General features: G+C 47.4%; 1 protein-coding gene across 1 annotated transcript in view; it reads left to right on the forward strand.

The window, feature by feature from the left end:
- The window catches only part of LOC119390726 (protein obstructor-E), a 45,311-nt gene that overhangs the window by 874 nt on the left and 19,273 nt on the right, over positions 1-25,164 (forward strand). The gene's annotated exons all lie outside the window — the stretch shown is intronic.

A 25,164-nucleotide genomic window follows, 5' to 3' on the forward strand; every position in this document is an offset into this window, starting at 1 on the left:
TGAGGTGGAGGGCGTAGTTTAACATAGTCATTGAAAATGTCAGGCCAACTCCATGTTAAAACTTTAAAAATAGCAGTGAGATGCATCGAGAAAGAGTCGTGAATATGAACATTTGATGAAAAGAAGTGGTGGACTAAATTGAAGCCACTTGTTTAGCGTGGACTGCGCCGCCTCTACAATTCGGCTATTTGCAAGAGGACCTACCAAAATAAAGTTGAACGTTTCTCCGCGCTCCTAATAGTTGGGCTTTACACCCATTGAAATTTACCAAAGTGGTTGTGCTTCTGATGACGTGTGGCAAGCCAGGCGTCTCTGAGAAAGACAGCACTCTGACAGGAGACGGCTGGCAGCCTGCTTCAGTGGATAATTTCAAACTGCGTAGCTGCGCCGTGGGGCATGTTTACTGAATGGCCTTAATAGCACAAAATGCAACTTGCAGTCACGGAAAACGTTTTAGTGCTGTTACTTTTCCCATCATAACAGAAGACGTGTGCCCAAGAGTAGAGCACGAGACAACGCACACGCCGACTGGCAACTGAAAGGGGCGGCGGAAATGTGTGCTGTGCGCTTTGCGAGTGTCCCTGTTTTCCGCCTCAGTTTTCAGGATGAATTCGTACCAACTAGCTAAACTGTCGTTTTCTACCTCTCTTCATAACGCTTTATTGTTACCAGATATGACTGGGCGTGGCCCACATGGTCGAGCACAGGAGATATATCTACCTTATAAAACGAACGAGTTTATGCAATTACGCGACGTGCGGCAACGACGGCTAAAACGTAATCATTGCTCCGTCCCATATGATGCTATCATAAGACAAGACAGGGGCTGATGATGTGTAGCTATGAAAATTTTGGAATGCACTCATTGTCTGTATGACCGAGAACCGTTGGTTTTATTAATGGTTTCAGCGTTAGATCAGCTTCAGGGGAGAGAGATGCAGTCGAGATCTACGAGGCTTAGTAACTATTCACTGGTAAAGCTTACGCAGTGCTGTGCTAGCAATTCGGCAGGAACTTCTATGGCTATTTATAAGAAATATCGCCACACTCAAATCAATGACGACTATAAAATAATGCTTACCATTATCCTTAGAATTGCTAGTCGGAACACAATTCCGTGGCCATGTACATGCTGACGCACCGTGATATCTAGTGCTCGCTCGAGTGCATTACCATTTCCTGTGGAACATGGCACGCGCTTTAGCTACGGTGAGACAACACATAGGCGTGATAGTCTCAGTAGCTGAATTAACCCGTTTGATGCATGCGCCTCTGTCGTGGACCGCGCGAACATGCACTGCAGCTCCTAACGGTTCCTATATTCTCAATGGTCAGGTTACGGTGCAGGTGTTCACCTTTCTGGAAGTTTAGAAACGTCTCACTTATTCCTTCTTAAGGCATTCTCACACGATATAACTGGCTCATCATTTTTTACGCTTTTTACAAAACAATTTCTCGCTCCACGTCGGCCGTCCGCTCCATTTTAATCAACCTAGCTCCCATGCGTTACGCGCACATATCAGGACGGTGCGCGTGCTATCGATCATGCTGGAGACATCGTTCGCACATGGTTCCGACCGAAGTCACCCGGTTTTATGAAAGGGACCTTGAAATGGTTTTCACGATATTGTATAAACGCATTGAGCCGATGAAGCAAGTCCTAATAATAATGCAGACCGATCTGAGCGGTCTGCTTCAAATGTGCAATTTATTACAAGACTTTAGGCATGAGCATCACTACAGATCGCAGCGGCTCAGCCAAACCAGTTTTCAACTTCCCGCGTCCATTCTACGTAGCATTGTTCCATCATGCGTAGCACCGGCGACCAATATGATTGGATATGTCCAGTCTACGTCACTGAACCTCCGGTAAACAGCAAGCGTAATCTGCCTGTGTTACAACGTGATCCGTTTTAACACGAGCTGCGCTACAGAGTTTATATCGATGTTTCCTTTCTCCGACACCATCACTTACCCTAGCTGCGTTGTGGGCTGCAAATCTAGCGATTGGTGACTTGTACAACAGTGACCTCCTGTAAGGCAACTGGCGAGCAGAATCGCTTCAGCTGGTCGGTGGAGAGAGTGTTGGGCTCTCGCTAGCTGATGAACGCCAGGATCCACGCGTCTGCGGCTGTAACTTCACCTCTACCGACACAACTACATTGACCGAGTTTACCCTTATCGGTGATCGTTCTCAAATACTTGTTTGTCCGCATACTTAATGGCCTTTGCAGAGTGTCGACGCACAGGAGAATAAAATAAGAGCGGTTGGTAGTGTGGCGGCAACTGGCGGAGCAGATATCAACCACTCTGCGCGCTTTGGTCAGTTGCCCGACGGCGCGCACCGGTCGCGCTGCCAGTGTCGATTGCGGAGACCACGGAGAGGGCAGTGCAGCTCAACCCTTCGTGTGCGCTACCGTCGCCAGCGACGGCTGGGCGTTTCGATGAGTTAAATGGGCCCTCCAACAGTTTTGAAGCAGCTATATTTTATTTGTGGTTTGCGTACACTGATGGCTGGGGATAATTTTAGCATAGGTCTAAGCATCGATGTCGAACGATTTAGTATTTTAATCACGCAACATAATCATTGCATCGCTGCCGACTACATCAACGCGTAGTGGCGCTCGCCAGAACTATTGCGGCCGGAAATGACGGAGAAGAGCGCAGGCCTATGATTGGATAAATATAACGTTAGAAGTGATCGTGGTGTGGCATCAGGACTGAGATTGCTATTGGGTGTCGTTCTTTTTTGCGCTTTTTCATTGAACCCCAAATAGGACGACGTCGCTACAAAAAAAGGTCACTACAACTACGAAGTACGAAAGGGGCGCTGGCTGCCACTTCGCCGCTGGCATCTTGCTTGCGCGGTTCGGGTGTCCATACGAAAGGCTTCTCTCTCTTCTCTCCTCTTACATCTGTACGTTTCAGACCTGCCTCGTGGCGAACGTGCGGGACGCTCCTATCGCTGTCGTTCTTGCTGCACTAATCTGTCCATACTTCAGTCTACGCAACGCGTGAGCAAAAAATGGGGGGGGGGGGCTGTTTAGTAGCGTTGGAGGGCCCCTGGCAAGGCAGTGGAGGAGGGGCAGAAGGAGGATAACCATATAATTGGCCGTAGCTGCCTTGATGAAATCGATGGCGTCACGGCGTTCGGTGCGGGAATTTCAAGGTGGCGTCGCCACCCGCATTTTAATTTTGCGCGTTCTCTCGCCTACCGAGCGTCTTCTCGCGGCAAGCGTGATGGTCTTAGAATTGTGAAAGAGTAGCTGACTAATATTCTCCCTTGAGTAATCATTCTGTCTTGACTAATAATTCTAAAATGACTAATTACATCTCTTAAGTGTTCCTTTCATTTACGGTGCGAATGATTTGATGATGCTCTAGCGTAAACGCTGAGAAAGTTTGAAAAACCGTTTCTAGGTCCCTTTAAGAACGCAACATTTGTGCAAAAGATGCCCGTATGACACAGTCAGAAGAACCCACTGCACATAAGTTGCACGTGTACTGCCTGGCCAACGGAGTCAACGTACCACCCATTAGTGTTACACTAATTGTGGCTGATTACTGCAACAGGGGTGTGCCCTGACTTTTCCCAGTCCTCGGCTGTGGCCTCTTTTCTCATAGACCTATCAATTCTGAAGCTACCTGTCGTAACCACACTTGGAGCAACGGTCTTTTATCGCCGCGGTTCCTTAGTGACTGTGGCTAAGCACAAAATTGATTCCTGGCCACGACCATTGCGAACGGGGCAAACAACGGCCGTCGGCCTTGCATTGGATGTAACCATTAAGTTCAAACATATTTCGAAGAGAAAGACACTCCATATGATGCGACTGCAGTTTTCGACTCCCACAGGTGGTCAGATGCTTTCGAAAGAGGAGCTGCTACAGCCGTGCTAAGTCCGTGTACAGCGATGCCGTTCGCAGCATAGCCAAGCGGGTGAGCAGGGGTTAAGCGAGGCGCCAATGGGCAGCCGCGCTTTGAGCACGTGGTATGGCCTTAGTAGTGAGGTCCGCACGCCTCGGTAAAAGACACGCTATCACATCGCTAAGCCTCTTTCTCGCTCCGGATGCTCTCGACGTCCAGGTCGTCATTGTCGCCACGGCTGACGCGGTTTTCGTACTCGTGCGACGGCGGCCGGCAAACGCATCGGAAAACGCTGCTTCTGCGCTCGGTTTTGCGTTCGAGCTCTTCACTCGTGTGCCGCCAGTACAGCCAAGCAATAGCCAAGCGAAACGATAGCCAAGCAGTGCTTAATTCCCATAAACCTTGCTTAACCTTCATCATATGCTTTGCTGAACAATGCACTTCTTCCCCTACCTTTGCACTACCTTGTATTACGTCGCTGAGGCTTTTGCCTCAGCTCTGCTGGTCATTGGTGCTTGCTATAGTAAAGCCCCACCTAGCTTTTCTACAGCGAGGCGGCCAGTGGTCGGAATATTTCGTGTCGTAGTCTGTCAGCGGAACATGTGCACCGACTCCAGAGACACGCTCGAGACGTAACTATCGGGCTGCAATACCAGGCCTATATGCGGTCACATAGTGGCCTCTTTCCAAACGCAGGGGTAAAGTGCGCAGTCTGACCGCACTGTTTGTGCATTTGATAACGGCGCTGCGATAACGGGGCATAATTAATTGTCTTACATGGCTTCAGAATGGCGCAACAAGGAAGACGAAAAGATCGTGTGATCTTTCGTCTTTTCGACTTCCTTGTTGCGCCGTTCTGAAGCCATGCATCTGTACCAACTCGCCCAATTGTCAGTGCTACTCAACAATAATTGTCTTACGTTAGCACCAGTAGGCCTGTACTCTGGGATCAAACCGTGCAATAGAAACACGAGCAAGAAGTAAAATATAAACAGACAATAAGGCATTCAAAAGTTACACTATCGGGTGACGCGCAAGCGAATTGGTGGTAGTATCCCCTTATGCATTGCCGCATAACGTGTCGTTATATTAACCAGGATGGTTTGACTCCGAAGTGATCGAAGAAGATGGCGACTCCAGCCTCGGCGTGTGGCTACGCTAGGACTGCTTAACGCTGGTCGTTCGCTACGATCAGAAATTTTTATTAAATTCGGTGGAGGGGGCGGTTAAGCCGTCACGCTGGAACTTCAGAGCCCGAGAAATTCGCCCACTACCGGAAGACGTTGGTGAGCGATGCACGTCTCCTGCTTCCCGCCGGCCTCTAGCAAGCTCCATCTGCCGCGCCGCCGACATACGCGGAAGTTGCTTCACGCTCTACACCAGTGACCCCACCATACACGACGCCCCCACGCCCTGTGCCTCTACCTGTACTTCAGAGACCACCTGAGTATTTCCAGCACTCACATTCGTAGCGCACACGGCATATGCTTTGCCTGCGATATCGCGGGAAATGTCGCACGCCAGCACTGCGGACGCGCTCTACGTCACGTCCCCATCGTGGATTAACTCGTAAATGCCCAAGAAGTTGACCGTTACCGGCCGTCCAGCTTTTGTTCTGACCACCTTGTCTGCAATCAATAAACACCATTACACCAAAACTTCAATGTTATTAGACGGCACGCCAAAGTGGGGGAACACCGCATTAGTTTTCATTAGCTCGGGTTCTTTAAAGTGAACGCAAGGGGAAAGATTATATTAATAGTGACAACAATATCTTGGTTGTTACGGGCCAAACCACGACATGATTATGAGGCACGCCGTAGTGTCGGCCTCCGAATATTTCGGCCACCTGGTGTTCTTTAACGTGCACCGACATTGCACAGTATACGGGCGTCTAGCTTTTCGCCTCCGTTGGAATGCGACCGCCGAGGCCGGATCAATCCTAGCCATCTGACGTTGTGAACAGCAATGTGTGGCCGACAGCGGTTTCACCTTCATTTTCCCCCACAAAAATATCAAAAGATACCTCCATTAGCTGAAAAGAACGTTTATTTCTTCGCGTACTTTTTGAAGTACACAAAAACAATGTCGCCAATGTGATCCATGGATATGGCAGTGAGAAAGTATGTACAAACATTAAAAATACATATTTATTGGCATTTTTTATAAATTTATACAAATTGAAGATTGTTAGCCTCTGTTTATTGTAGCTATAGTTCTAGCACCTTCCTATGCACTTCGTTACTTCCTTATGCATGAACGAGTGCCGCTGCATCAACTTTGAGGCGACAAAAATGCAACTTAGGTTTTACAGGTTACACACGAGGCGTCTGCTCTCAAAGAGCGCATACTTCTATATCGTGTGCCACAGTTACGAGCTCGGCGTTTGATGGAAAATGAATATCATTGATGGTTGAGGCTACCTACCTTCTAATTTTGTGGCCTTGCGTGCTACTTCTTACAAACACTGAGGCGAAATTACTAAGATCTCACAAGCTAAGCAGCTGTCAGCAATTGCCACTAATTTACAAAACCAGATAAATAATAATGGCTCCGTAGAAAAGAACTGGCTTCATATATAAAATTTCTTCTGTAGAGTTTATTAATCGAAATCGCAATAGTTTGACAGAGTGTGGTGAAAGTGCAAATGGCTGTCTCACAACGTTTGCACGAAAAAGAACGCGTGCGTCTCCGATGACAGTGTTATAAAAATTTTTTCGCACATTTTTTAAAGAAAACAATCGCGAAGCACGCGGGTGTCTCCAGTGTACGGGCTATCATGTATCGACGATGCAGTATTCGAAATTCTTCGATCGAAGCGTCAGACCGTGCAATCCTCAGTCGAATCGAAAGGCGAATGCCGTTTTTCCATTCGACCTTCGAGTGTTTCGAATATTCGCAGTCGTCTACACTGAACCTGCAACGTGATGAAGCACGTTGGCGAGTGAATAATGCAGGCGTGCTATACGGCCACGTGGCGAAACAAGTCTGGCTTGGGAGTCGGCCGCTGTCCTTGACGAGACGCCTTTATGTTGTGCGTTTTTGATTTCGCGTTGGTTACGCTCTCTATCGTGGATGGATCCGTTATCCGTGCCGGGAAGTTGTCTGCTAACTATGGGGGCCCACGCGACTGCGGCGTATGAGTAGAGGCGCCGCATTTATAAAGCTATCATTATATTTAGCGGAGTAATTTTTTTTCGCACGGATATGTAAAGGCAGGCTTGAAGTGGACCTTCTTTGAACGCTATAGCGTTAAGAGCTCGTGTTGCAGAATTTCTGGTGCGTGCGTGGGCGGTGTTGGTCCGTGAGGGAAAAATCGTAATCGATACGCAGCATAAAAATCAAAACCCAGGCGTTGTGCGTGGCAGTCAGGCGTTCTACCATACAGAACACGAGCCGTACGTCTCTCAGCATGCTAACGGCGAGCTGTTTATATACACCATTTACTTCAGCGCTTTAGACCGGTCAGCAAAAGTCATGGTGATCTGTTGCGTTCCACAGTGTAAGTCCCAGTGAAGTAAGATTCCATGCATTTGGAAGTTTTTAATTCCAGTGTTGTGCAAACCAACATTCCAGCACCTGCACTGCAGAGTATGACGCGTTGCGTTCCTTACCGTTCAAACGCTGCGCCTAAAGCGCAGGTGCGATGCTACAGTCATCGTATGTTCAGGAGCGTGCTCTAGCACAGAACACTAACCCGAACCTCGTTTAGGAAGTAACTTTTGCTGTTTATGTATGTTGCAATGCACGCATTAATTAAATTTGTCGCAAAAGCCATACTCTCATTGTTGAAAGTGAACAGCAACTTTGCTGTGTAACGTACTCAAATAGAACACTCTGCGACAGAAGTCTTGCAATTTTCAGTTATTTTTTACCTGTGACATTTCATTCTTAAATGTAATTAAGGTAAATATCGTTCTTTTTATACTTCACACCATCGTGGGCTCGATTACGGCTTGTGTTATGTATAAATAACAAAATCGTTCGGCTCTCTCCGATTGGTTTCCACGAAGCAAGCTAGTTCACAAACATGCAGATGCACGGAGTGAGCAAATGTGGATTTTAGTTATAGATTAGATTATCCTTAAAGCGGAAGAAAACAGATTCAAGGAGTATGATTAAGCACGGAATGTTTTAGCGCCCGTTGCCGGTGACCTTCAAGCGACCTTGAGCAAAAAGCCTGATCCGGTGTTCTGGCACACAGAAGAGAACATCCGGGCATCGTTGCGAGAACAAACCAAGGCCATTCGGGCAATCAGTCAAAAATTCAGAAAATGCGGTCTCTGGCCCCCAATCCTTTGTGCAGGGCCGCATTACATACGCCAGTTATGGTGCATCCGCATCACGGATGGATCCGCAGAAATCTGCTGGTGGAGCATAATTCCCCCGCCCGTCCGGCTGCGCAGCGAATCCACAAGATGGAAGGGCGAGAAGATGACGGCGCCGGAAAAAGAAACGAGGTCGTTGTGCGGCCGTCCGCCTCGAATATTTCAAGTCGTCATAGCGCACTATGTGGCCTGCAATAATCAAACTGACGCTGCTTTTTTATTTAAACTTATATCCCTAAGCTTCGACATCAAAAGTATTCATGACGACGTGGCACCATTTCTAAAAGCCTTACTAAAATTTTTCGGAGCTGTAGGCTCAGCGACAGCGGTGTATTGAATGACGATAGCCTCGAAGAGCCGCTATAAGCAAGCCTCGCACCATGAAGGGGTGCGCTTTGAGAGAGGCAGTGTCATGCGCTCGACAAGGAAGCGCTCTTTATTCTGTGATCGTTATCATTTGCAGCGAATCTGCAACATTGCAGCGATTTCAAAATCCATCAGCAGCGGTGAAGCTAGGCACGGTTGATACAGCGCTTAAAGACGAAGACGTCGAACCAGAAAACACAGTTCTTCGTCTTTCAGCGCTGCATCAACCATGAAAATATTCCAACTGGCCCGACTTTCAATTCTAGTGAAGCAAGGCCACGGGTAAGAAGGGCCCAGCTAGATGCCGGGAGACCACCAGCAGGCGAGGTGAAGCCGCTGCATCCAAGGGCCCCACGTCACTGTTCCTTGCCTGGCGAAACGCAGTATGTGGCCGTGTGACGGCTCGGGTTAGTCGGTATCTACATATAACGGGAACAGCGCGCAAAGACGGACGCGCTGATAACCTCGAGGAATAGTGACACTGCGAAGCCTTGATGAGCTCGCGTCAGCGACAGGCCGAATAAAACCCGTTCTTTGCCATCGTTGTACACGAGAAAGGGTTTGCTTTCTCTGCCTAGCGTCGAGGTCAGCGCCGCGTCCTGTCGAGCGGACACACGTTCAGGCGAAATGACCTCGCGACGGCGGCATAGTTGGGTCAGTAGTTCGCGTAATTCTACGGGCTAGCCGGGCCGCCTCGGCAATCACAATGGACGACTCATTTGGCCTTCTGGACGCGTACATGTGTCGGGCCGTCCCTTGACATTCTACGGATTCGTTCTGCACGTAAGGCACTGATTGATACGGTATGCATATTTGGAAAAATTTTAATTGTTTCTCTGTAATACGGTAACGAAATGCATCTAGGCAGGGGTGCACAGTAGTAGGAGTAAATATGCCAAAACGGATAGAGAGGCTAAATAATCAACAAAAGTTGTGACACGAAGTCTGTGACACAGCGCACGCGGAAGCGGCAAGCTTGAGAATATAGCAACTTTGGCAATTGTGGCCACTGCATGAATTTGCCTAAACGACGTTCAGCTTTCTTGAAAGAGCTGTTTGGCTTTGCAGATGAGTGGATACTTCTCATTTAAATATTGCGTCATCATTGCAGCAGCTAGTCATAATCACTTATAAAGCGAGAGACAATTCCCGGCTTTCTTGAGAGCGGTGTGAGTGCTTGGCAATATACAAAGAGAAAATGTGTAAATAACATTGCAGAGTTGCTTCATATTCTCATAAGAGGTTTGGAGATATCCATAGTGCAATCATGATTTCGTGGTTGCGAAATGATCGCGGAGCAGGAATATTTACTAGTAAATCTTATGGGCACAGTGCCAAGTGTGCGCCGGGCTGCGCAGCGTCCGCTTCACGTACTATCGTGAGCATAAGCGTGCGCAAGGTCCCCCTTAAAGGGGGGGGGGGGGCGAAGGCGGGCGAATATTCATGGCAGCCCCCCCCCCCCCCCCCTATTAGGACAATGTATGGGGCAGACTTTGCGCCCCCCCCCCCTCTCGTAGGTGACTAGAAGGGGCCCCCTGCCCCTTCTAGTCACAACCTTGACAGCCGCCGCCAGAGATGATGTGGGCCCCGCGAACTCTCGCTAGTGTTGATACAAACTGCAACTGATTGCGTCTCACTGGCCGCTCGCGCGTAAAAGGAGGGTATCCCTAGCACTGGCTATAGCTCCGCGCAAGGTGCCAATTTTCCATTCGCTTGTGCCTGTGCGTGTAATACATGAAATGAAGATACAGCAAAATGTGATTTAAAAAAATGGCAGTGCTCTTTTCTGCGCCTGAACACAACCGGCGCTACAATATCAAGCTGGTATTTGTGTCACATATTTCGGAGCGTCCATGTGTGTTGGGAGTCACAACAGTTCGCGGAAAAGCGCCACCCTTTCCACTTTATTTTTGAGAGCGCCATCCGAGTGTAGGTCGAACTGGGGTTGAGGCTATTGGCCACGCACTCGCGAGTTCCCTCTCATATTATCATAGTGGGAAGGACTATGATATTGCCACACCTCCTTTCTTTCTATGTTTCATGTTTCCGGCCCATTGCACATGTAGCTACTGCGTTGCGCAAACCGCGCCAGAATGGCTGGGAACATTCCAAATTATTTTCGGACCTTCTGTTAGGCTGGAGCGCGCAAACGCTAACAGCTAAGATTATTCTCGAACTAACGGGGCCACCAGCGATAAGGCTCGAGTGTTCGATGCCGCATGTATAAATGCCGACGCGCCTTGCCACGGATCAGATTGTCGACGGCCGACGCTCTGTTTGCCGCTCTCAGTGTACAGTGTGTGTTGCTTCTAGTTTGACTTTCCGTTTCTCGTGCACAGATTCGCCCAAGTAAAAAAGTTTCATCTTAAACCCACTGACTGCTACCTTCTTCACCGTCACGACCACGTGACAATATCACTCCGGATCACAGGACGGAAACCGCGTAGAGTGCACTTGCTCCGGCGCTCGCCAGCTGGTGTCGCGCGCGTCGCCCATATAAGAGCGCGCGCTTGGTACGTCACCAATCGCTCTTCTGTGTGTGCTGCGGCACGGCGAACTAGAAGAGGGGTAGTGGGCTCACTAGTGTCCAACGCGTGACGTCGCCAATGTCTCCTTGGGTGCAAGCGTTGGCCGCAGACGCTACATTGACCTCGATGGTTGTGCCACGTGGTGCGCAGCAGTGCAAGCATCATTCGTGCTTTCGCGTCGCATCTCCCCTCTAGCACTACTGCGCACCAGGTGTCGCGACCGTCGATGTCAACGTAGCGTCTGTGACCAGGGGTAACAAGCGGCTTCACCTCGCCCGTTGCCGCTTCCCCGCAGTGAGCCTCACTAGCCTCCTTCCAGTTCACTGTAGCTGTCGAAGGACGTCCGTGCGCGCGCTGCTCCTACTTCTCCGACAGCGTCGCTCCTCCTGCTTACGTCATGAGTTGCTCTTCTGGGTGTGCCTGGAAAGAGGGAAATAGGAGAGGGGTAGTGGCTTCCAGTGTTCCTTTTTTTCTTTGTGCCACGCAAGACAGCGCAAGAAACTTCGTCATCCAACACGAAATGATTCCTTAAGTCGAAAATATATGAGTGAATCTCATCAATTCTGACTTTGGATGGTTCATTCTTTACTTATTCATATTTGCGCGAGAAGGCTCTTGTATTTCTGAATTTATTATTTACTTCAGAAGTACTTCCGCCCTCTCATATAAGAAATTAAGCAGGGGTGGGTGATAAAATACACCAGATACGGAAATACTACAGAAAAACAAATATCACGCAGAACTTCATTCACCATCGAGAACTAGTGCATCAAACTGAAATGCTAGCCCTTATACAGTTCACAAGTTTTTCGCGTACATGCACAGAAGAAAAAGAAAACATAAAAATACAATGACGAGAAACATCTCTTGATAAACAACTGATAAGTGAGTAACATCTAAAAAAAACACCTTATAAAGGGGGCAAGATCAGCAACGTTTCAAAATACAACACCTTGGTGACACGCATAAATGCAATGGATGCCTGAAAATATTTTAGGTATTTGAAAAAGCACTAGAAGGTGCAACATAAACTGAAGCCTGTTACGCATGCGTTATGCGAGATGAAATAATAGGAGAAGCAAAAACGAAATATGAAAGTCAAGTCGGTTACTGTTGTCTAAGTTTTGCCATGAACGATTGAACAGTTGCGCAGTTTACCAGATGCGCAGATAGAGCATTCTAATTAGTGACGGTGCGCGGAAAAAAATTAGTTTTGAAACGCTTTTCTCTTGCAAGAATACTCCTTCAGTGTTTTTTTTTTAATTCTCGGAACGAGTTCATCAGCGATGAACTGATTCTGTGTGCGCATTCTTGTTTATGCACAACTTGTCGCGATAAAGTAGAAACATACACTTCGATCGATCATGCTGTCGTCTTGCCTGCAATGTATCTATGTCGGCATTTTTTAGCAGTTCGCTGGGTGACGTAAAGAAACTGTAGCGATTATAGACAAACCGGATGGCTTTTCTTTTTATTTAATATTTACTTGCCTATGGGGATTCCAATTCACGGATGAGTACTCGAGAATTGGACGGATGAGAGTTCTGTACGCAATTGAATTTTGGGGTGAGCTTACGCAAAGACCGTCTTAGGAGTCCTAACTTCTGCATATTTTGTAATTTAACTGCAAACGTTCCAGGTGTTTTCATCACACGTAGCTACATTCGCCTGCTTTTACTGCCCTTGACTCAAGTATTTCCTATTTTTGGACTACGTTTTGTCTTTGCGACCTGGCAACCCTTCTCGCTTGCGTGGAACGCGTTACACTGCTAGCGAAGCTTCCATAGAAGCTCACAAAAAGGTCGTTTATCTAATGCTCATGACGTTTAGCGCCATCTGTGTGAGGACCCCACTACCTTTTTTTTTTTTTCGTTCCGATGGAACAAACAAATCAAGCGGATGTGATGAAATATCCGGTAAAAAAAGGTAACGTCTTTTTGTTCGTACTAGCGCCAACCTTGACCTCAAAGTAGTATTCGTAAGGCCCCTGATCGCCAAGGACTCGCGTCATTGCCATCCTAGGCGAGTCGTCGAGTCTTTGGCCAGTGTACTTCAAGTAAACGCCAGCTAAACTAGTATAGACTAATGACTAGACAGTGGTGTTTAAGTGTACTCCTGTTTAATTCGCCTTGGTTGTACTAGGAAACTTTATACTCGGAACTTGTATTTTGCGTTCATGGTATCTTCGACAGCTGGATTTAAGCAAGCAATAGCGTACTTCATATTTCTCCGCGGTTTAATTACTTCGCACATATTCAGGTGGCTGAAAGTGTATATTCCTTATGTGATTCAGCTTTACGAAAATGAAATGACGCCTACTCACGCCAAAATTATGTCATCTTAAACGAAAAAGAGCAAAGACTGTCGCATGTTGTTCCTTAAATTCATAAGTTTTCGCAGAGTGTGGACATGCGTGACTAGGCTAGGCAGCACACCGACAATGTGTAAAATAAATGTAGCAGTCATATGGCTGTGCATTGCAATTAGTGCAGATGAAATTCTTTGTTCCGCAAGGCAATGCTTCTAAGAGAAAGCGAAACAAGAGAGAAATGATACGAGAGTTTTTAATCAGGAAGCCCGCGGATCGCCGGCAGATCACAAGATGAACAAGATCGCCTGCAGCGCGTGACTGTGACCGCGAGAAAGCGGCACACTGTTTTGATGGTGGCCGCCATCTGGGCCTCCGGCTTTTTCTCGAATGACGGCGGAAAGGCGTGCTGCTGGCCGAGCACTTTTGAGGCAATAAAACGCCAATAAGGCGCTGCAGACGAGCTGGTTCACCGAATGCACGTCGAGAGCAACACGATAGCAGTGAGCATATGGTCCGTCACGTAGCTTTCTCTCTCTCTCTCTCTCTTTGTTTTTACATTTCGCGGGTTTTCTCTGAAAGGAGGAAAAACGGCGTATCGTATCGCATCGTACAGGAATCAATTCAGCCGGTCGTTTCTGCAGCTGCTATACAACTCTGCGTAAATACTCTGTCGTCAGACAATAATTAAAACGTTGAGTAAAAAATATAATTAATGAGTTAGGTAAAGGGGAAATTAAGATCTAAGTAAGCATAGCAAGTGCGAATAGTCTGCGTTTGGTTCAATTCTCTTCCGAGGCGTCTTTCATTTTCAGAGTCTTCAGTCAAGTTATGTGCGACGGCCTGATTATATATGTATACAGTAAATGCGTAAATAAAGTACATGTATTACCATATCTGCGAAGTCACTGTTTCACCCCACTCCTTATGCACGTAACAGATCAAAATCCTTAAGCAAACTGAACGGGACTTGTCAAGGCAGCCCTGAGGAAAACAAGTCCTCATACGACTCCGTTGCCATCGCTGTTCGGCGGTTGTTCAATTCTAGCCGAAATCTGAAACACTGGGCTCGTGGTGCAGCGTACTCAGTTTTGGGTGCACATGGAGTTACGTGAGGGAACGGTAAATGCAATAACTTATATCATAGATCCTGTCCTTAGTTCTATAATTCTCACCGATGCCCCGCCATGGTGGTCTAGTGGTTATGGCGCTCGACTGCTGACCCGAAGGTCGCAGGATCGAATCCAGGCCGCGGCGGCTGCATTTTCGATAGAGGCGAAAATGTTTGAGGCCCGTGCACGTTAAAGGACCCCAGGTGGTCAAAACTTCCGCAGCCCTCCACTACGGCGTCTCTCATAATCATATCGTGGTTTTGGGACGTTAACCCCAAATATTATTATTATAATTCTCACCGATGCTATTCCCGATAAATTACACGGATTCACTACTACTGGGCTATCCATTGCAATGCCTCCTATCATTACACCTCGTCTTTTGGATCAAGGATAGGGCACTGCCTTTTCCTTCCCGCTTAAGTAGTGTTTTCATTTTTTTTGTTACCTATTCTTTTATCCCCTGTATCTTTATTTTTTTATTTTCACTGTCTAATATTGTTATATTTCGTGAAGCATTTGCATTCTAAGATGCTGACTGCCTCACTTTGTGACGTTACACTTTGCAACATGAGCAGAATGTATAGCAAAATACATTCGAGCACGTTTAATATCTCTCAGCTCTTAGAAAAGCATCCTAGTCGCCTTGCTCAAACCAAAACGTTCATTGTATGACCAGGAACACTGAGAGCAATGGGTACGACTTATTTAACGTAGCGTTAACGCAAGCGCGGTTCAAGCAATATTTGTGCACTGGGGCACGTCAAGTTTGCATTGCACTGAACATCCTGTCTCTATGATTCAGTTCTTCCAAGACACACTAGAAAAGAAAATGTGGTGGTGAGAAACACTAACTCAGCAAAGGCGACTTGTGGAGGGCTGCAGAACCAGGCGTGTTTTAAATGTATTGTTTGCCAATACATAGCACAGCTGGTTTTTTTTTTTTTTTTAATCGCCAGGGATATCTTCTTCTTTCCACTGGAGCATTGCTAGCTTCTTCCAGGGTTACCGGAGGTTTATGTGCGAGTCTATGGACGCATCAAGGTATCCAGTGCTTGTGAAAGTGCTTCGCCGTAATTATGTTCAGACAACGAGACACTGCGCTCTGTAACTTCGTTTGCATTAAATGATGCAAACAAAAGGCAGGAGCCGTTCCTCCAATTTTCGGAGACGGCCAGGGATCGGCAAGTCTGAATACCAATGCTAATATGGTTCTCTTAATGGTCGGTTATTCTATGTACCGACATACATTCGCCAAACTGTGTTGAATTGACACTCAAGACGCATCGCTGCACCCGCCAAAGATCGCCACTGATTTAACTCCAGCCAGAACCCCGCTTCGCAAGGTCCATCTGCGCTAAGTGGAAAATTGCCTTTTGGAATTTCGTCATTCTGAATTTGTTTTTTCTTTTCGCACAATATTTCATAACATTAGTTTACTCCAAGCGCACGAACATATACTCCTTTTTCTAGCTATGCCCTCTCGAAGTTCGAAAAAAAATCAAAATGTGCACGCAATTGTGCCAAGACACATGGATAGCATAAGCGGAAATGCTCGCCCTGTATTCCTTACGTCAGTGACGGTCTCCTGCGTGGCAGGAAGGTAACGCTCGCAAAGATCACCTCTGCGTCCAGGCGTCTTGCTAGAAGCACACGGCGACCCAATCTAAATGTGACGAATTTGCATATGAGTGCATCCGTGGCAAGTTGTTGCTCCCACAATGAGCAGTAGGTATACCCGCGGATGGTGCACACAACTGTGCGCGGCGGCGCTCCAGGCAAAGGCCGGGAGAATGCGTTGGTGGTGGCCCAATTCGAGTGCGGCGCTGTTGACCCCTCCCCGTGACCCCAAGCAAGGTGACTTGAGTGGTTGAGCGGAGACTGCCTGCACTGGCGGCGTCTATTTATGGCCCCAGCCGAATCTTCCACCCGCCGGCTCTGGGCTTGCCGGCCACGCGCGGATGCCTGTTTTCCACCCCTCTTCCCTGAAAGAGGCAGAAGAGACTGACAGAAAAATGCGCGCGGCTAATTGACAGGTGCGCATTTAAGGGGAAGTAGGCGGAGTCGGCACAGGATGCCATTGTTGTTTACTAACGCGCAAGGTGATTTCTTTTTTCTCCATCTGCACCCGGCCGATGCAGTAATGAGCCTGTCATTCACTCCGCTTCAAAGCAAAACGGAAGCTGGAATACGGATGTGTAACGTTGCTTGCCACCCTTTTTGGGTGTATTGGCCGTCAAGGTTGCGCATTCCGCTTATCCGCTTGGCTAAATTTTGCATGAGGTGAATTCCTTCGCTGAATCGCATGCTCTCAGTCCAATGTGGAGCGAACAAGTTGAGTGCCAAGGAGGGGACACGTTTCGTTAGCTTCGGCTGAATTTCCATTTGAGGAAGTAAAAATACATTGTTCATCATCTGTAAGATCAGCAACACCAAATTGCTTCACATATTCAATCGTGCCAGCGGCCCCTCTGCATGGGATGGGATTCAAACTGGACAGACGTTTGCATGATGCTACGTAATCGGTCAACTTTGATCACATCTGAAGCACTTCTGGACGGCCGTTATCAAGCATGCATTGTGTTGCAAAAGCGATATCGCGCGACCAGTACGAGTTACTAATGCACATGAAGATTAAAAAGAGTGCGAAAAACATGGGACAAGAAGAGGAAGCTTGTCCCACGTTTTTTATTGTCGCGCTCTTTTTAATATGGGGATTAGTAGGCCTTATTAAACAAATATGATGACTTTTTTTTTAACCCGTTGAATGTGCTTTCTCCAATGGCCACGTATATGCAAGTTTCGGTATAGTGGCTTCTCAGTGCACGACTACAGCCGCTGTACTCCAATACTGAACGCGAGGCCGACCACTGGAAACGCCGGCGCCACCGTCGGCGTGACGTGCTTGGCAGGAAGAACAGGGGGTCTCAGCAGCCGCATCGGCTGCTTCTGGGACTCTGTCGCGTGCTTTGAAAACAAGTTTCAAGTTCCACCTGCGCTGCGGTTTGTTCAAATGCGGGTGCTTTCTCGCATTTTGAACACAATTGAAACCATTGTAACATGAGTGGCTGCCTCCGAAGGCGACGAACATGCTGCTCTACTTCTAGGTGCCGCAGTGTCCGACTTACGCAACGGAGCCTGGCGTCAGCCTGCACCGGTACCCACGGGACAAGAAACTGCGTGAAGCGTGGGTCGTGAAGCTAAGAACCGGCAGGCAGCCATCGGCTACGATTCGTGTGTGCAACAAGCCCTTCCTCTGGGAAGACTTTCGCTACTGCATCGGGGCTGCGATGTTCGGCGAGTAGCAGAAAGCGCGCACTGAGACGATCACTCGCGCGCGCTTCCAGCCGGCTAATGGTGCTTCTCTCCTGCAGGATGGAGAATGCGCTATCTTTTACCTGGTGCGATACCATCTCAAAAACTTCCCGTGCGACCTCTTGATCGTCGGCCCCGTGCTCAGCGCCCACAAAATCGGCCGCAGATACTTGTCATTGTTTAGACACGTTGGATTAAAAAACTCCCTTATGCGTTCCCCTGAGATGACTCGAAGGCGAAAGCCATCTTCTTCTTCATCTTTTTGTCAGTCGATGTATTGATTCCCCCCGCCCCTTCCGAAAGTATTCTGCACCTAATGCGGTTTTTTCACTGCTTCCGTGATCGGCCCACCGATCACGGAGGCTGTGCAAAGCGACGACCATGTCGTGTGAATACGTCACTTTGTGACGTCACGTTATATGGCGTCTTAGTGGCGTAATAATGATGTCGCAAGTTGTGTCGACCTGTGACGTCATAATGGCTTCATTAGTGACGTCATCATACGATGATTTTTTTCATCATTCGTGTTGACCCCGCCGACGCTGGACGCTGACGGTCAATATTCCCGTTTGATGAGGCATCTAAGGCTTTCGCCTTCACAAGCTGCACGACGTTTGCTGGTGGATGTACATAGCGAGCGAGTCAAGTGCTGCGGCTGATGTGTGCTGCATTTATGTTGTCAATAACATTCTTTCACTCAAGCTTGCGTTCTCCTGACGCAAATACTACGTGCTACAAAGCCCAAATTTATTTGTGCCACTCTCGAACTCAACTTTGGCTGCTCCAAACCCATGTATTTTTTTCGAGCCTAATATATTTATGTCGGAAAGATGCTGCGCTGTTTGCATTAGACACGAGTCTACTGCCAAAATTGCTGGCAGGGGCGTAGCCAGAAATGTTTTTCGGGGGGGGGGGGTGGCACCTCTTTGGTCCGAAGTGGGGTTTGGGCAGGCAAATGTGAACGAGTGTCATTTTGAGCTCTGTATGCCATAGAAAACAAAAATTTCGGAGGGGGGGGCACGGGCCTGGTGTACCCCCACCCCCCGACTACGCCACTGACTGCTGGGTAACTCGCCAAACAATGCTGCGCATTAAAGCTTTGCATTTTCCTCTTTACGCGTTGTTACCCTGCTTTGCAGGTGCACGTTGCTGCAATAACTTCTCTTTATTTCGCCACTATTTCAAGTTCATGTGACTCCTTGTTCACAGCCGACGTTTGCAGAGCAAGTCCGGCGAACGTTGCTGTATTTTCTTTGTTTTCCTTTGCGTTGCATGCTACTGCGTGATTGGCCTCGTAGACCGCTTCTCCTTCCACCAGCAGTCTCGATGTAGTGAAGCTTCGGTCTACGAATTTGTAGATGAGAGCGGCAAGTTCACTGGAATGCAAAGGAAACGATAATTAAGGAACATATTAAAAAAGGCATCGAATTTATTGATGCTTTGTGTGAGCACCAAACGAAACGACCGCACTGAAATAAGAAACAGAAGCAGCGGCAATTCCTTGCTGAGAAGACCGATCAGTGTGCAGTGCGAAGCGATTTGTCAAATGACATTGAAACGTACACGAATTTAGACCGAAAACAACAACAACAACAAAGCATTGAATCGTCAGGACGGCACATCACAAGTTGCCGTAGGCGAGCCTAAGCCGCAGTTGTAAGGAAATTGTTCTTGAACTGCTCTGATAGTGTCCGCGCAAAAATAGTTGTTTATGTACTCAGATGTTCTCGTATTTTGCGGCCTAAAGCTCACAGCACGGTGCGAAAAAGCGCTCGCAGCGAAAGCGAAACCATCAGTACGAACACACATGCAGACGCACATAGATGCATGAGCACCGTCGGTCGCCGCGAACCCGTGCCTTGAGGCTTCTTTCTGGTATGCTCCATTTGGTTATACAGGCAGTCTACTCTAACAAGATTTTTCACATAGTTTGAACTCAGCGACTGACTACCGTTCACGCAAGAAGCCTGCTCAGTGGTCTCCATCGCGGTGACCGCGTGAAGCGGACGCTCCGTTTTCTGCAAACAGACAGCGACTGTAAAGTACCTTGTGCTCTCTGTTCATCGAGCATTATTCTTTTGACAGTAAAGAAGATATTTAGTTTCAAAAGTACCCCTGAAATGCCCTGGAGGGCTTCCGCGAGGTGTTTCTGTAGAGCGCCGACAGCAAAACCTATGGGGAGCGCGCCGGCGGTGTCAATACTTAGCACGCAATCGAGGCACGTCCGACAGAGGGCGACTGCGTAACTGATTGCCCTCAATATCATCGCTTACGCTTCAAAACTGCACGATAAGTCAACACCCAAGTACGCATGTATTTATCGAACAAGATTACAATCAACATGAAACCTATCTATGCAGTGGGAAGAGCGCTAAATATCTATCACACTCGGCAGTAACATCCGATAAAACGTCCCGGCTCCTCCGTCCATTCCACGATTTTTCTGACTTAGGAAGTGGATTGTAAAAGAAAGTTCGTGCTGTGGCCGTTTTAGACAGGCCATTCATTGCCGGAAGCATTTTTTGGCGCCTAGTAAAGAGGCAAGTGTGCCAGTTATCGTTCCGGAAAAAAATTTATACCGAAATTCATACCGAATAAAAAAGAAAACGAGTACACAAGCAAACACCATGGATCAATCGTAACATTATTCATATGAAGCGCAAAATTAAGCGGCTACAGAAGGCCCATGCGCAGTCGTACTGGATATCCGAATTGCAAGGCGTGCTTGCACTTGCGGCGCATAATTCGAAGGACTATTACTGTAACTCGTCTCTGCCAAATTTCATTAAAAGTGACCCAAGTAAGTTTTGTAATTGCATTGCGGAGAAGAAAAAAAAACAATATCAGAAATGACAGTGAATGGACAGATGGTTACTGAAAAGATAGAACTTGCCAATCACTTTAATACGTTTTTTTTTCCACAGTGTTTTTTTTAATTCTGGTGATTGTTCACACAACCCTGCAGTGCCGCAGTTTTCTGATGTAAATTTTATATCAGAGCCGAGTGTACTTACTATGCTGCTAAATCTGAAACCCAAATGTTCCAGTGAACCTGACAATATCCCCAATTTCTTTCTTCGTAGATATGCAGTAACTTTACAAATGTATCTTGTTATGATATTTCGTACGTCACTGTTGTTCTCAGAATTACCGAGTGACTGGAGGACAGCCCGCATTCCACCAATTCATAAGAAGGCAAACCGTCTTCTCATAGAAAATTTCCGTCCTATTTCTTTAACGTCATAATGCTGCAAAATTATTGAACATATTATCGCAAAAAGCATAACTACATATTTAGACAAGCACTCTGTGTTAACTAATTATCAGCATGAGTTTATAAAGGGGCATTCGACTGTCACACAGCTAGTCACTGTTGTTCATTCCTTTGCATCAACTCTTTACAAAAACGGACTAATCGACATAATCTTTCTGGACTTCAGAAAAGTCTTTGATAGTGTCCCACACGATAAATTATTTCTGAAACTTGAACATGCAGTATTTCCGGGAATGTTTATATCTTGGGTTGCTGCATATTTGTGTAACCGGAATCAATTCGCAGAGATTAATGGTGCAAAATCGGGCTCCCTTGCAGTCACATCGGGTGTGCCGCAAGGCAGTGTCCTCGGCCCTCTTCTTTTTATTATATACATTAACGACAATGTCACATGGTTGAAAGTGGTGTGCAGATTCGATTATTCGCTGACAGTTTCGTGCTTTTTAAAGTTATTAATTCTGTCAATGACCAAGTTAGTTTATGTGGTAGTTTAATATTCTTAAATGCTGCATGGTGCTGGAGAATGACACTAAACACAGACAAAAGCGTACTAATGCGAATGACACACAAGATATCACCTTGACTTCCTACGTATAAATTAGGTTCATCCCGTCTGCATGAAGTAACCCAATATAAGTATCCAGGAGTCACCTTTAACAACATGTTAACATGGAATGACCACATAAGTAACACTTGCACCGCAGCCTTCAGAAAATTATGCCTCTTGAGGCACAAACTTAAAAAAAACCCCTTCCGATGCAGAATTGCTATGCTATAACACCCTAATCAGAACTAAACTGGAGTATGCATGTATTGCTTGGAATCCGTACACTAAAAGTAATATCAATAACCTCGAAAGAGTGCAGGGAAAGGCAGTTAGATTTATATTTAACAAATCATCAAGATTGGATTCACCCACAGAACTTATGAAAGCTAACCATATTGAACCACTCGAGATGAGAAGACAGAAAAAGAGAGTGGATTTTCTTAAACTGCTTTACACGAACAATTCATCACTAGACTCATCTCTAGATCTGTCACCCCTATTAACCAGACCCACCCGCCACCACAGAAAAGATGCATTAACACTTTACTTTGCGAGAACGAACATATTTAAGAATTCTTTTTTCTCTCATACTATAACCGAATGGAATTGTATAGTCGAATCGACATCATAATCCTCATTATTATTGATTTGTTTTATAGCGTTTTGCCAAACATATTGGCTCTATTTTTGTAATATTGTCTTTGTTTCCTTTGTTCTTTTCAACTTTTTTTCCCAACGTGTTGACTGTTGTACCATTTTTATCGCCCTCCCTGCTTGGACTTCGTGTCCGCAGTATTTGATAAATAAAATAAATAAAATAACTTTATGGTACGTGTCATTAAATCAATCTTGCTGTAGAGTGTGCTTCCTGCGAGACGAGCGCCGAAGTCACGTCTGTAGGGAAGGCGATATTGATCCGGAGTAGTGGCAGCATTCGAAGTTCGGCAATCTCCGCAAGGACGCCATTGTCCTGCTTTGGTGCCAGGTTGAGAGAGGAAGATTGCAGGAGGAAGGAGGAACAAAGCCCAACATGTGTTCACGGTGGGCTACTTCCAACCTCAATCCGCAAGCCTCTGGGCACAGCTGGGCCGGTGATGGTGATTTCATAGGTCGCCTTGTGTTTCATGGGCAGCTCATCATTTCGGGCCTCGTGAGTTTCGGGTACTCAGCAATCTTGTCGTACGTTGAATTATAATAATAATAACCACGACAGCTATCGTACGTTAAAACAGGCAGAAACGTACAGATGACAGATGAGGTGAGGTTGGACCGCAGGTCAAGTACAGCGAGGCATGGCACGTTTTTCTTTAGGCGCTGATCGCGAACACTCACATCCAGGTTGAAAAGTCCGCCCCCAGTATGAGAAAGCTGACGTCGGCGGTCATGAACACCCATCTGTGCAGGCGCCTGAGTCCCACAGAACTTATGAAAGCTAACCGTCTAGAGTCATTGAAAGCAACGTCTAGAGTCATTGACCGGACCCCACGCGACGCGATGACAGTGTTGTTCAGTGCTTGGAACACTGGCGTGAATCTGCCGCGTTGGCGGGCTGCGGCCGTGGCGGGAAGGATAGACAGTAAGAATAATAATATTCGTTGGGGTTTAACGTCCCAAAACCACGGTTTGATTATAAGAGACGCCGTAGTGGAGGGCTCCGGAAATCTCGACCATCTGTTGTTCTTTACCGTGCACCTAAGTCTAAGTAAAATGGACCTCAAGCATTTTCGCCTCCATCGATCATGCGGCCGCCGCGGCCGGGATTCGATCCCGCGACCTGCGGGTCAGCAGTCGAGCGCCATAACCACTCACGCTTGGTTCCGGCGTCGAAGGGGATGAGGGTGCTGGAGATGCGGTCGACCACGAAAATTAAAAGTGTAATGGTACAAGTCATTGGAACTTTACTTAAACACTGAGCGTCGTGTCATTTATGGGGGTACTTTTAGGCTTTGCTAGGGGCAGGCGCCTTAGCAGCCTTTTAGGCCTTTTTATGGTGCCCTAAGCAATAGTGTGTGCATGTATCTGTTTTTCTTCTTTTTTTGCCTGAAACAACGAATCTTGACATTTGAAAACTTCAGAGAACCGCCTGAGTGCTAAACTTTGCCGCATGCTCAAGTTTCGGAGTGCAAGCGCAGGTCGTCGTGAACACGTGAAATTGCGGAAACCGCTCAGGATTTCCATATTTGAATTCTTCCGCTACAAATCACAAATTCAGAGCGTTTGATGTGCATTGCTCACACAATGAAACGCGACATAAAAACGTTTAGTAGGCGCTCGAGAAAACGACGTCATGTCGCTACGATTGTGGCCACAAATGCTGGCTCTGATGTAAGGGCCGGAGCCAATGTTACGCGAGTGGGACACGAACTGAAGACGTTGGAATCAAAAGTACGGACATTGCTTAGCCGTAAATAGTCGCATTTCAATCTGCGAGCCGTGTACGCGTTTTCGAGTCAATAGGATTCACAAATGACCTATGTCACGCGCAAATCGGTGCATCAGAAAACTTGAGCTCGCTCTTGTGGACCACTTCTTTATTACCATCGGTGAGCATTCGACGCCGGCAGCTCAGCAGTCGTGGTGCGTGCTGTGTGCGGCGACTGCAAATCGCTGGGAGCCCTCTCACGCAGGAACGCGAGCGAAAAATCGCTGATGGTGGAAAGCCATGACCAAGGGCTGTACTCGAATCGAAAGGAAGCAAGAGAACGCAAAAAAAAAAAATGTGGGCTCTCAATCAGAGCGCACAAGCCGGCCATCAGTGAACAACGTTTTTCTTTTCTCGCTCTCTCCGGCTGCCCTCCCTGGGAGGCTAAGCACCGGCAGCTCGATACGAACGCGAAAGACCGGTCGTCGCCGACGTCGGCGCGACACGGTCGTGCCGGCACCGCTGGCTGCGGGTCACACCGCGAGTCTCATGCGCAAGAAACCGGTGGCCGATATTTTTTTTCTTCCTTCCTACCCTGGGCGATGAATTATTCAGGACAGCTGAGCACGAGCCGGCAAGCGACTTCGCCCGACCAGAAAGCCAGCGCGGAAGAAGCGGCACACGTGCAGCGCTAGTATGGAATCGCTGTGCCTACATAAACAACTAATCCAGTAGGCGGTCTTCTCGCTGTCGATGCTTGGAAGAAGTGCACTCATTATACGGCTGTTTAGCTCATACTGCGCCCGTTTTGAAGCTCTCTCCGCGTTCGCATCATAGTTCCTGCAGCCGCAGAGCCTGCGCTCTCTTAGATGTAGTGAAACAGAGTAAGAATCACGGAACCGGCGTAGAATTCACGCTTGCCAGTACCTGTTAGTGGCAGCTCGCATTGGGGGCAGAACGTGGGCTACGCACAGTTGAAACAAATTCCAGTAGATCTCACACATTGTGGGAATCGATTTCATGCGAAACAGTCAGCGAGTAGCTTTATACGCCGCACCTTCAGCCAAGTCTTATTGGGTGGATCTTACTGGTGGGTCTTTGTGTAATCTTAATATGGTAGTGTGCATATCGTCGGCTTACCGGGCCCGTTGAAAACA

The sequence above is a fragment of the Rhipicephalus sanguineus genome, chromosome 1, assembly GCF_013339695.2.
Source record: "Rhipicephalus sanguineus isolate Rsan-2018 chromosome 1, BIME_Rsan_1.4, whole genome shotgun sequence".
Taxonomy (NCBI): Eukaryota; Metazoa; Arthropoda; class Arachnida; order Ixodida; family Ixodidae; genus Rhipicephalus; species Rhipicephalus sanguineus.